Source organism: Arachis ipaensis, chromosome B10 (assembly GCF_000816755.2).
Source record: "Arachis ipaensis cultivar K30076 chromosome B10, Araip1.1, whole genome shotgun sequence".
In the NCBI taxonomy this organism is placed as follows: domain Eukaryota; kingdom Viridiplantae; phylum Streptophyta; class Magnoliopsida; order Fabales; family Fabaceae; genus Arachis; species Arachis ipaensis.
In genome coordinates, this window is record NC_029794.2 from 100,810,604 (window position 1) to 100,825,384 (window position 14,781).

The window sequence follows — 14,781 nt, forward strand, 5'->3', positions numbered from 1 at the left end:
CATAATTTTCGAATTTTTTTAAAATAAAAATTCATATTTCAATTTTAAATTTTTATCTTATCATATCTTAGTTGTCAAGTTTTCAAAAATAAAAATCATATCTTTTTCAAAAATCTTATCTTTTTCTTATCTTTTTCAAAATTCAAAAATTTTATCTTATCTTTTTTTTTTAAATTTTAAATTTTAAAATTAAAATTTCACTTTTCAAAATTAAATCTTTTTTTTAAATCAAATTTCAAAATCTTATCTTCTTAAAATCTTTTTTAAATCTTTTAAATTTCTTATCTTATCTTTTCTAACTTCCAATTTTAAGATAAAATATTTTTCAAATCTTTTTAATTTTCTATCTTATCTTTTTCTAATTTCAAATTTTAATTTCAAAAAATTTTCTTATCTTATCTTCTATCTTATTTTAAATTCAAACATTTTCTTAATTAATATCTTATCTTCTCTCTCTTATTTTTCAAAACCTCCTAACTAATTCTTCTCTTCCTTAATTTTCGAAAATAATATCTCTTCTTCTCTCTCATCTTTTTCAAAACTATCTAACTAACTCTCCTCTTCTTAATTTTCGAAAACAATCTCTCTTCTTCTCTCTCTTCTTTTTCAAAACTACCTAACTAACTCTCCTCTCTCTTAATTTTCGAAAACTTCTTCTCCTTTTCTCTCCTCTATTTTCGAAAATTTAATATTCAAATTTTAAATCTTTTTAAATTAATTAACTTATTTTTGAAAACTATTAAATAAATAAAATAAAAACAAAAATATTTTAATTCTTTTTTACTTTTTCTATTTATATTGCTCTTCTTCTCACATCTATATCATTCGAATTTTACTCTTCTCTCTTCTTCCATCTTCACTTTTCTATCTTCTTTCCTTTTTTCTTCACATCTAACTAGAAGCTCTTTGGTCCAAGTGGTACAAACGGCTTTCTTCTTTTCTTTCTTTTCTTTTCTTCTTGTTTATGACAAAGAACAGGGATAAAGAGCCCCTCTTGACTATTGATCCTGAACTTGAGAAGAATCTAAGGAGGCGTTTATAACAAGCTAAAGCACAACACTTCGGAAGAGACCTTTTAAAAAGTTTTGAACAAGAAAATGAGGACATGGCCGAACCTCAAGAGGAGCCACGAAAGGTCCTTGGTGACTTCACCATGTCTACCTCTGACTTTTATGGCAGAAGCATTACTGTACATGCCATTGGAGCTAACAATTTTGAGCTTAAGCCTCAGTTAGTCTCTCTTTTGCAGTAGAACTGCAAATTCTTTGGACTTCCAATGGAAGATTCACATCAGTTTTTAGCTGAATTCTTACATATCTGTGATACTATAAAAACCAATGGAGTAAATCCTGAGGTTTATAAGCTTATGCTCTTTCTCTTTGCTTTAAGAGACAGAGCTAAGTTCTGGTTGGATGCCCAACCAAGAGAGAGTCTTGACTCTTGGGAAAAGCTGGTTAATGCTTTTCTAGCTATATTCTTTCCTCCTAAAAGGATGAACAAGATTAGAGTGGAAGTTCAAACCTTCAGACAAAGAGAAGGTGAATCCCTCTATAAAGCTTGGGAAAGATACAAGCAGCTGATCAGGAGATGTCCTCCTGACATGCTCTTAGAGTAGTCCATCATAGGCGTGTTCTATGATGGCTTGTTTGAGATATCCAAGATTTCATTGGATAGCTCTACAGGTGGATCTCTCCACTTGAAGAAAATACCTGCAGAAGCAAGAGAACTCATTAAGATGGTTGCTAACAACCAGTTCATGTACACTTCTGAAAGAAATCATGTAAACCATGGTACCTCTCAAAAGAAAGGAGTTCATAAAGTTGAGACTCTGAATGCCATCCTGGCTTCAAATAAGATCTTGACCCAACAGGTCAGCATGATCTCTCAACATCTGACTAGGATGCAGACTGCACCTGGCAGTAATCAGGATGCTCCTTCTGAAGAAGAAGCTTATGATCCTGATCAACCCACCATGGAGGAGGTGAATTACATGGGAGAACCCTATGGAAACACTTACAACCCTTCATGGAGGAATCATCCTAACCTTTCATGGAAGGATCAACAGAAACCTCAGCAAGGTTTCAATCAAGGTGGTAGGAACCAGAATAGGTTCAATAACAGGCCACCATTTCCATCTTCTCATGGGAATATGAAGACCTCTAGGCAGAACCTTTCTAACTTAGCCACTCTAGTCTCCAGCCTCACTAAGACCACTCATAGTTTCATTAATGAAACAAGGTTTTCCATTAGAAACTTGGAGGTACAAGTTGGTTAACTGAGCAAGAGGATCTCTGAGATCCCTCCTGACACTCTTCTCAGTAATACTAAGGTTAATCCTAGAAAAGAGTGCAAGGCCATAACAATGGAGATGGAGGCTAAATTAGAGAATATTTGGAAGGTGTTGAACGCCAGTGATGAAGCCTTCACTGGGCGTTCAACGCCCACAATGGCAGCAAGCTTGGCATTAAACGCCAGTGAGGAACCCCTCACTGGGCGTTTAATGCCCATCATGGCAGAAAAGCTGGCATTGAACGCTAGCCAGGGAGCACTGGCTGGGTGTTGAACGCCAGCCAGGGAGCACTGGTTGGGCATTCAATGCCCAAACAGGAAGGCTTTCTGGCGCTGAACACCAGTGAGGAACCCCTCACTGGGCATTCAACGCCCAAACTCCCAGCCATTCTAGTGCTGAACACCAGTGAGGAACCCTTCACTAGGCGTTCGACGCCCACTCACCCATGGAAGTTGGCGTTAAACACCAGCAAGGACATCCCTGCTGAGTGTTCAACACCCAGAATGCTAGAGAGACTGGCTTTAATACCAGTCATGGTGGACAGCAAGGGCGTTCAACGCCCAATAAGCTGACAGAGTTAGCGTTGAACGCCAGTCAAAGCACACCCCTTGAGTGCTTAAAGTCCACTCAAGAGCCCTCTATCTCAGAACCAAAGAAAACCATAAAGACCATTGAGGTTCCTTTGAATGCACTTCTGCAATGTATGAGTTCTGATGACTACTCATCCTCAAGTGAGGATGAAGACACTAGGGAAGAGCAAGTTGCTCGTTTCCTAGGAGCTCTGTAACGACCCAACTTCCAGAATGTCATGATCGTACCAAAAGTAAGGCGTTACTAACCTGTTTTCCTTTATTAACTATTTACTATTGAGCCTTTAGTTCGATATTGCGACTTAGTTTTACAAAAAAAATGCCAGAAAAATTTTCTTTTTGATTATCAAAATCATATATCAAACATTTCAAAGTAATAATAATCACATAATTATTAATAATAATATCTGTCATACAAAAGATTTCAAATAAAACTCAGATACAAATCCTATCCCTCTGTATAAAATAAAAATCTTAAGCAATAAGGGCGAGGGAATTCTATGAAAGCAAATTAATTCACACTTAACTCATAAATAAATTCTATAATCGCCCGCAGCTTTAAACGGAGTCTTCGAACCTGTCACTGAAAGGGTGGAAGATTTTGGGGTGAGAACAAACCACACGTTCTCAGTAGGGAATGGAAATGCCGTAAAAGTAATGAAATAAAATGTAAATAATTAACATACTCTAGGAAACTATATTTTTATCAAACTCTTATGAAAATACTATTCTTGGTTTTACTTTAACTAATTAGTTACCTCTTCCAAAGAAAATCTCTAAGCTCAAAACAAATTCCAAAATATAAAACTGGTCACATTAAGCATTTCTCAACCACACAATTAATTTTCAATCACAACGTCAAATCTTACTCATCATCATATATTCACCATCTAATAGCACTAACAAAAGATTCAATTCAACACACAAACAAGTCACAGCAAGGCAAACAGCATAATCACAGGGAAGTACAACGAGCAAACCCAATCAAATGCAGATGCGCAAACAAGGATGATGCATGTCTAGCCCTAATGCAGGTAATGAGCTCATCTGTCGGTTTCTACCCGCTCCCGACGTAACCCAAAGCAGCTGAAACGGGTATGGTTTTTCAGTCAGCATAGGTACAGTTCTCACTAACTGACGTATGCGTCATATCCTCTGTAAGCAGACTCTGCCTTACAGGTGACGGCATTCCAGCCGTGTATGAAATCATATCCTCTGTTAGTAATCCTTGCCTTACAGGTGCGGCATTCTAGCCGTGTATGAATTAATATCCTCTGCAAGTGATCCCAGGTTATCAGTTGCAGGTACAGCTCTCAATAGCTGTGTAACACTGGAAAACGTTCTGTGATCGTACCACTATCTATCTGACTGCCTTCACGCAGCAGATCATTACATAATCATTCTCATTATCATCATTCATTATCATTCTCATTATTCATCATCACTTTCACATTCTTATGCAGTACTTTTTTCTTTCTCTATTCAATCATACTGTATAAACTTTACATCTTTCACTCTTGCAATATCTTGGCTCAAGCCATTTCTCTTTGCCATTCGTTCATAAAAATCTCAATCATTAATTCAGTTCATAATCTCTGCTATGGCAATCTTGAGTCAAGCTAACTTTAAAACTATCTTTCATTTTAGTTCTCTATCAAAGACTCAAGAAAATCATTTATTTTTTAAATTCATTAAACACTTTTCAAAACATAACCTTTCATTAGAAGTAATCAAATAAAACTCTTTCTCAAGTATACTAACTTCCCAAAGACTCAAAAACCATCTCTTTTTACCATTCAAATTCAAATATTATTATTTCACCAAATTTCTAAAAAGATAATCCTTTATTTCAAACCTAAAACACAACTCTCTTATATTAAATCAAACTCAAAACATAAACATTTCCTTGATAAATCGATTTCATAATAATATAATTCTTTTTTTTCTCAATAAATAAAACTCCAAACATAGTTCATTTCTTTTCTTAGTAAATTAAAATCAAATAATATAATTTTCCAAATCTTACTCTTTTAAAAGAACCTCAGATTTAATAAAATTTCGGCAGCACCTCTCCTAAAACTCGGACTTAGCCACCCTTATGGGTTCCCTCTTTCTCAACAAATCACCAGCCCTTTTCTCAATAATTTTCAAACAGACAATTCTCAATCAATCAGATATTCGCATTTCATAATAATTAGCAAATCAATCATACTCCACAATTTCTGCTAATCCATCAATCCAATCTCACCATTTCATATTTACTTTTCACTTATCATAAAATCCTTTCAAATTAACTCAATCAACCAGTAATCCCAAAAATCAGCCTTCCATAATTCTAGTCATATTTCAAGAGAATAATTCGGTAATCAAACTTCAATCTTTTAACAGTTCTCAAGCATAACTCTAATTAATCACGAATCAACATTAACAAGCATCAAAACCAATTCCAACCAGTCACAAGTCAATTTCACAGCCAATCCGATACATTAGATAACTAAAAACAACAAGAAGCACTTACTCTCAATAACCAGAATACAGCCACACAACTCAACTAATTCAGTATAACCCCATAGAATCAGAACCTTTCAACAATTCCATCAAAATCTGAAAAACCAATATCAATTACAGCTTCAAACATTCACAACAAAGCCCAAAGACATTCACAGCCTCAAACCAAAGTAAATCTCATTAGTTAATTACTTGCGATAACAAAGCCAGTCAATATCACAACCATAACGCAAATTCAATTCACATCCGCATCAACTTCAAACATAACTCAGAATAATCACCACAACTAACTTCTCTCAATTACATTTCATTCAATAATTAACTCATCATGTTTCAATTTAATAAGTAAAATTAAATGAATCACCATTTGCAGCTACATTTCAACCAATTCCAACCTGTCATAAATCCATTTTACAGCCATTCCAATATATTAAAATTCCAATTCAATATCAAACAATTCAAAATAACTCATTCAAGATCAGAATCTCAGTCAACTCATCACAAAAATCAGTAATTCAAAATACAATTCACAACCAGATTTCAACCAATTCAGCAATTATCCATACGACAGCTTTTCAATAATTAACTCGGCATACTTTAATTTAATAAATTATACTAAATTAATCATTAATCACAGCAGAATCTAAATTCAACCACAGCTCAGAATAATCACAACAATTAACTAACTTCAAATCCATTTCAAGTCATTCATGTCAACTAAGAGATTATTAACCATTGTTAACCATTTGTACTTATCCAAATAACTTTGTAGGCATTCTAAATTAAAAACGTTAAATCCCCTACCTCAGAGTGTCGAAATTTGCAGAATTCAAACGCGACAAACACAGTATTCCAAATCCACAGCAGCAGCAGTAGTTTTAGCATCTCTAATCGACAACAGCGGCACTGTGTCAGATTTTGGCACCCGCTCTGTTTCTATGGCAGCCAAAGCGGTGGTCCTGGGCAGCTCCGGTGGCAGTGGGAAGTCTCAGTGTCAGCCAAATGGCGATGGTAACGGATCAGAATGGATCTAGAGCAGGGTCAAAGCAACAACAGTTCCAACAGCAATAGTGGCGTTTTCTCAGATTCCAAAAACTAAAAGCAGAAGCAAAAATGGTGAGCTTCTCCATTCGGTCCTCCAGTGATGATGTCCGGCGATGTAGCGGCGACTGGATGCAGCTCCTCCAGCCCGCGTCTTCCTCTCTCCCAGCGGCGCTCAGTCTCGGGCTTCTTCTCCGACGCGACGCGGCGGCGATTGGCGCAGCTCGTCGCTCCATGGGTGACGGCGGTGAGGCACGAGCTCCCTCTCTCCTCCGACGCGAACTCTCTCTCTCTCCTCCCTCTGTCCTTCTCGCGGTTCTGGAGGCAGCGTCACGGGTCGGCGGCGACGTGGTTAGGTCATGATAGCAAGGCGCGGTGGCGGCGGTTCCAGGCTGGCAGTAGCGCACGATGAAGGAGGCAGCGGTGAGGCAGCAGACGCGACCGGTTGGATGATGGCGCGGTGAAGCTCCCTCTCTTTCCCTCAGCTCGACGGTGACGGCGGCGAGGCCCCCCCAGCCAGCGTCGTCTCCTTTCTCCTCCCTCTCTTCTCTTCCCGCACTCTCCTCTGTCTCCCTCTGTGTTCAGTGTGCGTGTGTATTGGGTGAAGGGTTAGGGTTTCTCAATTAATTTGGGAATCAGGGTTTCTGATTCAATTTAGAAATTAGGGTTAGAAATTAGGGATTTTATAAAGAAATATGGATAGATATGAATAGATATTTTGATAAAATTGAAGGGTAGAATAATTTTAAAACCAAATGTACTTTATTAAAAATATTTAGGAACATTATTTATCAACATATTGCTAAGTTCAATTAATTATTTCTAATTTACATTATAAAATGAACAAGTTAATTATATTTTGTAAAGTACAATTTAAATTCAAATATCAATTTTCTAGATTAGATCATACAAATCTCTATTATTTTTCTATCTCTGAAACTTTAATTTCAGTTTATAAAATAATTAATTATACATAAATATTAATTGACTTAAACTTAAAGTATTTATAAATATCAATCTAATCGTTTCTAATAAAATAATTTCTAGGAGTTCAAATTAATAACATAATTCATTCAAAATAGAATTTATTTAAATTAAATTATACAATTCTTCTTATTTTTCAATTACCAAAATTATAATTTCAATTATACCAAATATCTAATAAAGATTATATAAAAATTCTAATTAATTTAAATTCCAATTATAATGAAACTCTATTTAATTACCTTTAGTAAAATAATTTTCTTAAAATAAAATTATCAACAAATAAAATAAATCACAAATAACTAATTATTTAATTTTCAAAAATTAGGGTTGTTACAAGCTCTTATGAAGTTGAATGCCAAACTATTTGGTACAAAGCCTCTGAAGGAAGAACCTCCACTGCTCACCAAATAACTCCATGCTTTGGTTCAGCAAGAGCTACCTCGGAAGCTTCCAGATCCTGGATGCTTTCTGATTCCTTACACCATAGGCACCATGACCTTTGATAAGGCTCTGTGTGACCTAGGGTCAAGCATTAACCTCATGCCACTCTCTATAATGGAGAAGCTGGGCATTCTTAAGGTACAAGCTGCACACATCTCATTAGAGATGGCAGACAAGACCATGAAGAAGCCATATGGCTTAGTAGAGGATGTCTTGGTTAAAGTTGAAAACCACTACATCCCTGCAAACTTCATTGTCTTGGACATTGGAGAGGATGAGGATGACTGTGTCATCCATGGAAGACCCTTCTTAGCTACTGCTAAAGCCTTGATTAATGTAGCTAAAGGAGAAATAGTTTTCCAATTAGGAGAGAACTATATCTTATTCAAGATGTCCAATCCTAATTCTCCCTCTAATAAGAAAAAGACAATTGTGCAACACCTAGTGTGCCAACCCTCTCTTTCTATGCAGAGCTTTACAGAGCCCCCAGACATCAATTATAAGTTTAGTGTCGGACAGCCCTCAACAAGCTCTAAGCACAAGGGTACTAGAAAGAAAGTACCTAAAGGTTGGAGGGACAAGAAAGTTCCTATTGAAGGCCTCTCTCCTGGCATGAGAGTTGTCTTCACTAAGAAGCCAGTCTTACCACACACAGTGAGTCGTGTCCTATCTCTAGAGCATGTGGAGCTCATTCATGAGAGGACAGGAAGAAGATTTACTGCAAGGGGTGAAAATCTGAGCTCATACTCACCTCCGTAAGGAGATAAAGGTCAAGCTAATGACGTTAAAAGAGCTCTTGTTGGGTGGCAACCCAACTTTACTCAACTTTATTTTTCATTTTATTTTTCTTTCAGTTGTTAGAGTCATGATCATGTGCATCAGACAAGAGACAGAATTCACAGCAGTGAAAACAGAACACTCCGGATAGAGTGTCAAAGTTTAACGCTAGTGAGGAAGCCCTCACTGGGCGTTCAACTCCCCAAGAAGGGAGCATTGCTAGCATTGAACGCCAGCCAGGGAGCAGCCCTTGGATGTTCAAACGCCAGTGCAGAGAAGCAGGGAATCTGAATTTCCTAGCCTCTCAGGACTTGTAGGTCCCACAGCATCCCCACCTATCCCATTTAACCCCACCTACTTTTACACTTCCCTATAAATCCTAGCCCAATCACATCCATTTCACTTTCCCACATCCATCATAACTCCCACCAACCCCCACCCACTTCAAAATCCAATTTCCCACCCAAAACCCACCCTATGGCCGAAACCTAACCTACTCCCATCCTATAAATACCTCTCTCCATAACCCTTCATACACACACCTCTCATACCCTTATACACCCCACAAGGCCGAGCCCTCTCTCTCCCTCTCTATCCCTCTATTTTCTTCTTCTTTTACAGTTCTACTCCATTCTTCTCTTTTCTTTAATTTTGCTCTAGGATGAGCAAAGTTTTAAGTTTGGTGTTGGAAAAGCATAGCTTTTTTTTCTTTCCATTACCATTCATGGAACCTAAGATTGGAGATTCCTATAGAAAGTGGAAAAGAAAGGTAGTAGCCAATCCCTCTGAATCTTGGGAGATGAAGAGATTCACCACCAAAGCCCACCAAGACCACTTCTATAAAGTAGTAGCTGAAAAGAAAGTGATCCCTGAGGTCCCTTTCATGCTCAAGAAGAATGAGTATCCAAAAATCCGAAGAGAGATCCGGAGAAGAGGTTGGAAAGTCCTAACCAATCCCATCTAAGATGTTGGGATTCTCATGGTGCAAGAGTTCTATGCTAACGCATGGGTTACCAAAAACTATGACACTAGTGTGAACTCAAATCCAAGGAATTGGATCACCATGGTCCGAGGAAGAATCTTAGATTTCAGCCCTGAAAGTATGAGGTTGGCGTTCAACTTGCCTCTATTGCAAGGAGATCATCATCCTTACACTAGGAAAGTAAACTTTGATAAGAGATTGGATTAAGTGCTCTCAAATATCTGTGTAGAAGGCGTACAGTGAAAAAGGGATTTCCAAGGCAAGCACATTCAGTTAAGAAGGGTTGACCTAAAGCCCATAGCTAGAGGATGGTTGGAATTCATCCAAAGATCCATCATCCTTACTAGCATTTGGTCAGAAGTGACTGTTGACAGAGCCATTGTTGTGCGTGTACACAAAACCTACACTATTTCGTACAACAGCAGCAGTACCAGCAAGTGCACTGGGTCGTCCAAGTAATACCTGAGTGAGTCAGGGTCGATCCCACGAGGATTGTGGCTTGAAGCAAGCTATGGTTGTCTTGCAGGTCTTAGTTAGGCAGAATCAGAAGGAGTTGATTGTAAAACTATGAAGACATATAACTAATAAAGATATCTATTAGGAATAGAGTTGAGAGTTAGAGTTGCTTTGTCTTTCTGAAGTAACTCTGGTACTACTGTCTTTTTTGCTTGTGAATGATCTTCTTCTATGGCAGGCTGTAAGTGATCAAAAAGCCACGCCAATGGTCCTTGATCTCCTCTGCTACAGAATGAACACATCTGTGGCCAATGGTCATGGTTTCAATCCAATGGGGGGTGAAGTGCATAGTAGGCCATTCTCTTGGCGATTCTACTCAAAACTCCACAGACAAAGTAGAATCTTTCGGATCAGAGAATGCTACTTCTTGGATCTAGCCTATACCACAGAGATCTTAATCTCCTCGAAGATTGGCTGAACTGGTGTCTCAAGAAGTCCCCAATGAAATCGTGGATTAACTGTCTAAGAGATGTAAATCTTAGCTGTTGATTTGTGCTTTTCTTTCAGGTACTCACACGAATCCAAGTAGACGTGGGTGTTTGTCAGGCACGTTCATCTTAATGTGATGAACAGAGCCAATTTGTCAGATCGTCTTGTTCATCACGATGAAGATCGGGATATACATCTTAGAGATAGATCAGACACGGATCGAAGAAGAAGAAATAGTACTTTAATTAATTCATAGGACTCGGCAGGGCTCCTCCCCTCAACCTAGGAGGTTTAGAAACTCATACTGAAAATAAAATACATCAAAAACTAAAATAATGGCAGACCTCCCACCCAGAGGAGGAGGAAGGTGATGAAAACATGTTCGAGTCTGATTATGATGATGATTACATAAACATAAACCCTTAAATAGATAACTAGTACGGTAAAACAGTCTATTTAGTGCTAAAATCTACTTCTGGGGCCCACTTAGTAACTATTTGGGCTGAGCTTTGATGAGATCCACGTGCATTGAGGTTCCTTGGACGTGCAATTCCAGCTAGGGGGTCCTCTCTCGGCCTTTGGACACTGAGCTTTGCTCTTTGGGCGCTGGATGCTTGGAAGGGGCAGGAAGCTGGCATTGGACGTCAGTTTTGGGCCTTTTAATCCGAAGAAAAGTATGGATTATTATATATTGCGGGAAAGCTCTGAAAGTCAGCTTTCCATAGCCGTTGAGAGCGCTCTATTTGGACTTTTGTAGCTCCAAAAAAGCTCTTCTGAACGCAGGCAAATCAGATCTGGACAACATCTGCAGTGCTTTCTCTGTCTCTAAATCAGACTTCTGCTCCAGCTCCTCAATTTCAGCCATAAAATATCTGAAATTGCCCAAAAACACAAAAACTCATTGTAGAATCCAAGAATGTGATGTTAACACTTAAACCTATAAAAACTAAACAAAAACTACTAAAAACTATATGAAAATGATATCAAAAAGTGTATAAAATATCTGCTCATCAGCCATCATGATTCATTGCATCATGATTGGAACTGAGGTGGAAGTTCATGAGGTGATTCCTCAAGAACTGTACAAGGTAGCTGAGAAGCCACACACCAATGCAAGGTTAGCATTCCCACACCTCATATGTCACCTATGCAATTCAGCTGGAATTGTCATAAATGGAGATGTCTCCATTGGGGAGGATAAGCTTATCACTAAGAAGCGAATGGAGCAAACTAGAGAGAATGCACAAGAGCCTGTCCATCCGCCTCATCATGAGATCCCTGAGATGCCTCAAGGGATGTATTTTCCTCCCCAAAACTATTGGAATCAATGGTAAACTTCTCTTGGAGAATTGAGCACTAACATGGAGCAATTGAGGATGGAGTATCAAGGACATGCCACCACCCTCAATGAAATCAGAGAAGATCAAAGAGCCATAAGGAAAAACCAAAGGGCTATGAGGGAAGAGCAACAAAGGCAAAGAGATGATATAGAAGAAATCAAGCATCACATTGGATCCTCAAGGAGGAGCACTAGGTGCCACCATTAAAGGTGGATTCGTTCTCTTTTACACCCATTTCCTGTTATATTTCTGTTTTCTATTTATCTGTTTATTTGTTCTCTTGTTTTAGTTGTATGATCATTTGTATTGATATCTTTAAGTTGTAAAATGTCCCATATATCTCTTACCTTACTTAAAAGAAAATTTTTATTGAAAAAGAATTGAGAGATGTATAAATTTCAAGTTTTAAATAAGATTAGTTTAATTATGTTGATGTGGTGTCATTTTTTTTTGTTTTCTGAATGTATGAAATAAACAGTGCATATTTAAAGTTGAAATTTATGAATGTTGGCTCTTGAAAGAATAAGGAAAAAGGAAAATTAATATTAGTAATATGAAAAATCCAAAAATTGATTCTTGAAGCAAGAAAAAGCAGCAAAAAGAAAAAGAAAAAGCTTGCATGCAAAAAAAAAAGTGGCAAAAAAATAAAAAGAAAAATAAAAAGAAAGCATAAAAAGCTAATAACCTTTTAAACCAAAAGGCAAGGGTAAAAGGGCCCAAAGCTTTGAGCATCAGTGGTTATGAGCTCCCAAAGGAATAAAATCATAGCCTAAGCGGCTAAACCAAGTCGTCCCTAACCATGTGCTTGTGGCATGAAGGTGTCAAGTGAAAAGCTTGAGACTGAGCGGTTAAAGTCGTGGTCCAAAGCAAAAAGAGTGTGCTTAAGAACTCTAGACACCTCTATCTGGGGACTCTAGCAAAGCTGAGTCACAATCTAAAAAGGTTCACCCAGTTAAAGTGTCTGTGGCATGAATGTATCCGGTGGTAATACTGGAAAACAGACTTAGGGTCACGGCCAAGACTCAGAAATCTGTATTCAAGAATCAAAATAAGCTTAACTAGGAAATTAAAAAATATCATCTGGATTCTAAGTTCCTAAGGATGCCAACATCTCTGAGTTTCAATGGATAGCGAGATGCCAAAACTATTCAGAAGCAAAAAACTACTAATTCCCGCTCATCTGATTTTAACTAAGCTTTATTTGAAACTTATAAATTTATTGTATCTTAATTTTCTTTTTTTATCCTACTGTGTTTTTAGTTTCTTGGGGACAAACAACAGTTTAAGTTTGGTGTTGTGATGAACGGATATTTTATACGCTTTTTGGCATCATTTTCATATAGTTTTTAGTAGTTTTTGTTTAGTTTTTATTAATTTTTTATAGGTTTTAGTGTTAAATTCACATTTTTGGATTCTACTGAGTTTTTGTGTTTTTGGACAATTTCAGGTATTTTATGGCTGAAATTGTGGAGTTGGAGCAGAAGTCTGATTCAAAGATAGAGAAAGCACTGCAGATGCTGCCCAGATCTGACCTACCTGCATTCGGAAGAAATTTTCTAGAAATATATAAAGCTGACTTCCAGAGCTTTCTAGAAATATATAATATTTCATACTTTGCTTCGGATTAGAAGGCCTAAAACTGGCGTCCAACGCCAGCTTCCTGCCCTCTTCCAGGCGTCCAGTGCCCAAAGAGCAGAGACAAATGTACAAATACCCAGAGACGACCCCCTAGCTGGCGTTCCATGCCTAAAGAGCCTCATAGCATGTTGGTCTTATCAAAGCTCAGGCCAAACACTCATCAAGTGGGCTTCAGAAGTGGATTTTATGACCAACTAGACTATTTTACCCTTACTAGTCATCTGTTTAGTATTTAAGGGATTAAATTTATGTAATTCGAACCTTTAATCACCATCTTCGCATAGCATACACGTTTTTACTTTCAGTATGAGTTTCTAAATCTCCTAGGTTGAGGAGGGATCCCTGCTGATTCCTATGAATTAATAAAAGTACTACTGTTCCTCTTCGATCCGTGTTTGATTAATTCTAAGATGTATATTCGTATTTCATCGTGGTGAATAGGATGATCTAACCAATTAGCTCTGTTCATCACATTAAGACGACCGCGCCTGACAAACATCCGCGTCTACTTGGGTCAGAATGCGTCTTTCACCGGACAAGGATGACCAACAGCTTGAATATACATCTCTCAAACGGCTAATCCACGACTTCGTTGGGAACTTCTCGAGAAATCAGTTCAGCCGATTTTCGGGGAGATTAGGGTCTCTGTGGTAGAGGCTAGAACCCAAAGATGCAGCATTCTCTGATCTGGAAGATCCGACCTTATCTGTGATATTTTGAGTAGGATCATAAAGGAGAATGGACTGTACGCATTTCACCCTCAAGTAGAGATAGATCCACACTAAACCTGGGGTTCAGATCCAGAAGAGTATTGGCAGCTGCTCAAACCAGTGTCAATCACATACAGCCTGCCATTGAAGAAATCACTCACAAGCAAAGAGAGCAGTAGTACCAGAGTTAATTCAAAAAGACAAAGCAACTCCAACTCTCAACTCTATTCCTATCATTTATTCCAATTTACTATTCCTTTCACACATTACTCATACAACTCCATATATGACATATAATCATTCAAAGTTAATCCAACAACCTTCTGATTCCGCCTGACTAAGACCTGCAAGATAATCATAACTTGCTTCAAACCACAATCCTCGTAGGATCGACCCGGACTCGCTCAGGTATTATTTGGACGACCCAGTGCACTTGCTGGTGCTGCCATACAGAAGTGTGGGGTTTGCATACACGCACCAGTAGTCATACATAAATAAAAAGAAAATGCCTCTCCGAGTTACTAGATCAGAA